Source organism: Sinocyclocheilus rhinocerous, unplaced genomic scaffold, assembly GCF_001515625.1.
Source record: "Sinocyclocheilus rhinocerous isolate Xijiao unplaced genomic scaffold, SAMN03320098_v1.1 scaffold627, whole genome shotgun sequence".
In the NCBI taxonomy this organism is placed as follows: domain Eukaryota; kingdom Metazoa; phylum Chordata; class Actinopteri; order Cypriniformes; family Cyprinidae; genus Sinocyclocheilus; species Sinocyclocheilus rhinocerous.
In genome coordinates, this window is record NW_015649569.1 from 282,216 (window position 1) to 286,484 (window position 4,269).

General features: G+C 36.4%; 1 pseudogene; it reads right to left on the minus strand.

Annotated features, from left to right (window-relative positions):
- Positions 1–2,449, minus strand: part of LOC107710707 (ras-related C3 botulinum toxin substrate 1-like) — a 5,959-nt pseudogene extending 3,510 nt beyond the window's left edge.
- Positions 2,450–4,269: the final 1,820 nt, after the last annotated feature.

Genomic DNA, 4,269 nt, shown 5'->3' on the forward strand with positions numbered 1-4,269 from the left:
TTTTTTTTTTTTTTTTTTTTTTACAGATTTCACAGCAAAAGCACATATATTACAACTTGAATGTGGATCGTTTGCCTAAAAGGCCTTACAACTGGTTATTTTTGATCGTGTTAATAATTTAGAGGTATCAAATAGTAGACATTATAGAGTTAATCTACTGACAGACAGCCATAAAAAAATATTTTAATTGTCTGGCTGATCAAGTACAGCATACAAACTCATGAATCAGCAAAAGCTATGAAAGATTGAGCAACGCCTGACGGATTCAGTCTATTTATTATAAAGTACAGATCAAAGTCCAGCTATGACCTTACTGTACACCTACTGAAGCTTGAAGTTATCTCGGTCTGCTAAAACAATCATAAATTCACATTCTGTGTTTGATGTAGGGGCGTTTCTTGATCACAGACAGTGCTGATTTCTACTGAAATCTAATGAATATGTCGAATGCAGCACTTAAGACTGTGTGTGTGTATGCTTGGTCAATGAGAAACTCATATTTAGGTGACTCAGATAAGCGTTAATATTGCAATCATTAACTTGGCTAAACAACTAAAATACAAAGAACTCAAGATTTGAGCAAATAATGTGGAAAGAAACGCATGGACGAATGAAATGTTTTTTTATCATCGGCTGATATTATGCAGGGCTCTACAGTGCGACCATTTCAGTCGCATTTGCGACTGAAAACTACTGCGTGCGACTATGAAAACATTTTTAGGAGCACCAATGCGACTGACTCCATCATCATCATACTTGTGATTGCGCTCAGGGGAGCTTCAAATGTTTCTACGTGTTTTTGCAGCGTTGAGTAATGTATCACAGACATATCTCACGAATCCTTTCATAAGCAAAGTGTAGACGGGGTGTAAATAAAAGATTCATTGCGCAGGGTAGAGAGCTTCATTGATTATAAATGTGAGATCGAGATGAACTAAGATGAGTGACAGCTTTTAATGATTTTTAAGGGAGTTTGTAAATGTGATACTGATTTAATACAATACAATTCAATAAACAAGAAGTTAATATTAAGTGACTTACATTGTCTGACTATAACACTATTGTCTGATTTTGCTCTATTTTGTCGTTGAAAATAGTTTGAAACAAAGTCACAGCTGGGCCGCTGCGCATCTCCATTCAAACACAGCGGTGTCTCGTTTATGAATGAACCATTAATCTTTTAATCATTAATCATTAAATTCATTAATAAACATGAATTTATGGATTTAATTGCACTCCTGCCACCTCTGATCCTCATTAAATGTCTGAAAATACACCTGCAAGCCACTTTTGTGTTCTTCTGTGCCACCGCTGTACAAATTCATTTTAATACTGATTTAATTTGATTAGTAACTTATTCTTCTTATTCTACTTGTTCTTATTCTATGGTTTTATCTAGAATTTTTAAAAAGCTTATAAAATATAATTTTTAAAAAATTTGACAAAAGATGACATACTTTTAATAAAGTTAGAAAAATGCCATTACAAAAGGTAAAAACTAAATTCCACTGTAAATCACTTTAAGGAGTCAAATATCACCTCGTAATGGGAAGGCACATTTTTGATCAAATTTTGGATTATTGATTAGAAGGTGCTCCTAAATTTTTGACTGTGCTCTTAAATTTTTTAAGTTAGGAGCACAAGTGCTCCTAAAAAGAAAAATAAGCCTAGAGCCCTGTTATGGTGATACTATGGCACTATATCCACAAAACCATGGTAGTACCACGGCACGTTTTGAATGCAGATGCCCTACGTGTTTATAGAAATGCTAAAGACATAAATATATGGGCTTTAGTTTCCATTCATGTTAAATTGTTTGTTTGAGGGTCAGTTATAACATCATTACGGGCCCTATAACGGAGCTGTTGTCTTAACACCTAGGGAGCTGCCTATAAGCCACTCTTTTGGCATCACATGAGTGTTTCTAGTTCGTTAATTAATTTGACCATCAGAACCTAGTTGTGACGTCACAAGCACTCCGTGCCTCAGATAATGCGCGTGACGTCACGTTAAAGCTCACGCGCGTCTTTGACGCCAAAAAGCTGTTTAATGTTGCGGTTACTAGGCTTTGAGACACAGCCAGTGAAACAAAGTGAGCCCAGTAATTTTTAGGGTGAGAAAATGTCAGTACAGAGTCATAGACCGTAGAGAGACAGTAAAGTTACTCACCCGTCCCCGACGACCACACACTTGATGGCCTGCATGACTTTAACTCGATATTTACTTTCCCTCCGCGAGAAATGTATCAAGATTAGTCGAACAAACGACGCCGTTCACAACAACACTTCTTCAGCTGCACAGTATGACGCTTTTATACAACTAGTTTTCTTCCTACTCTCATTCCCACACAGAGGAATGAAGTCGAGTAAGAAAGTTTGAAGCCACCACCCAAGACAGGAAGCGACTCCGACAGATTTACAAGCGCACTTCCGCTCGGTTCCCTACAGAATAAAAGTACTCCAGCTAGCGCCCATCTTTCCCTGAACTTATTTTGTTTCGTTTTATTTATTTATTTAGTTTGTTTTAAAGAATTCCAAATACAGCCAGGGGTACAAACACATTAGGATAAACAAAACAAAATCAAAAGATAAAGTTAAATAAAACATTGTTTACAAATGCAAACACATTTGACAGCTTTTTGTTTTTCAAACTTGGCATGTTTAGGTATTCTTGAACCTCTGCCTTTAAAACTAAAAACTAAAGGCTTACTTCCCCATATTTACATTTATGTATACTAAATTTAGCCAATAGAAGTAGCAGATTAATTAAATAATATTCCTTATGATAAGATAAGAGATGCCATACAGTCTATTCAAAAGGAAAATTGGTTTGAAATTACTAAACAATACACATAGTGCTCAAAATGAAGAAAAAATTGCTATTCTAGTATTACTATTCTGATAACCTGTTTTTCTGAGAAAACACGGAAGCTTGAAATTATTTGGCCTAGTTTTGTATCTCAATTTTTTTTCTTTTTCTGAATGTCTAACTAAAAAAAATCTGAACAAAAAAACTGCTCAATAAAAATTGTACATAAAAATATTTCCCTTTTATTAAATGTCACATACGTACAACTCAAGTTTACAGTATTAAAACTTTTTGTCATTGTTTTATGCACTTCTAAATATTCAGCTGCACCTACTGAATCTACAGCGTTCAACGGAATCAGTGTGGTCAGATTATTCAATGATTCTTTTGAGTCGGTTCTTTTTAGTGAATCAAAACAGGGCAAGGGCGTGACCATTGTTGTTTGATTCCCGAATTAATGACTCCGATGAGCTGGTTCGCTTACAAGAGGCTTCCACTTGTTTTAATTCATTAGCGTTTGCTCACTTAATTATTTAACATTCATGTGAGGGAATTAAACTAAGGTTAAGCTGATCTGCTTTCTTATCCTTCAGTTTTCCTAAGTTTAGGAAGCAGTGCACTTATTTTGACGTTGACAGGAAGTAGAAGTTGATGACACCCGGTCATGAGTCCATCTAGTCAGAATAATAACAGGGTGGAGAATGAGTTGATCTGAGACGAGATGAGTGTTAGCGCGGTAAATGCTCACAGTAACACAGGCTCGTGTGTCGTGTGTGAGAGAGGTCAGTGAAGCGGTCTCTTATGGCGGGACTGTCGCAGTTAGTGCTGCGTGTGTCCGGCTCGTACGGGGTGTTTTCTAAAGGGCTCAGCAGGACTCTGCTCATCTTCTTTGATCTCGCCTGGAGACTCAGAATCAGATTCCCTTACCTCTATGTTATCGCCTCCATGATGTTTAACGTGCGACTGCAGGTGAGAGTCTGTCTGTCTGTCTGTCTGTCATTCTGCCATTCTCTCGGTCTGTTTTATAGTTATCTATCTATCTATCTATCTATCTATCTATCTATCTGTCTGTCTGTCTGTCTGTCTGATTATCTATCTGTCTGTTTGTCTATTTGTGTCTGTCTGTCTATCTGATTTTCTATCTGTCTGTCTATATATATATATATATATATATATATATCTGTCTGTCTGTCTATCTATCTGATTATCTGTCTATCTATCTATCTGTCTGTCTGTCTATCTATGTGTCTGTCTGTCTGTCTATCTATATATATATATCTGTCTATCTATCTGATTGTCTATCTATCTGATTGTCTGTCTATCTGTCTGATTGTCTATCTATCTATCTGTCTGATTGTCTGTCTATCTATCTGGTTGTCTGTCTATCTATCTATCTGGTTGTCTGTCTATCTATCTATCTGGTTGTCTGTCTGTCTGTCTGTCTGTCTGTCTGTCTGATTA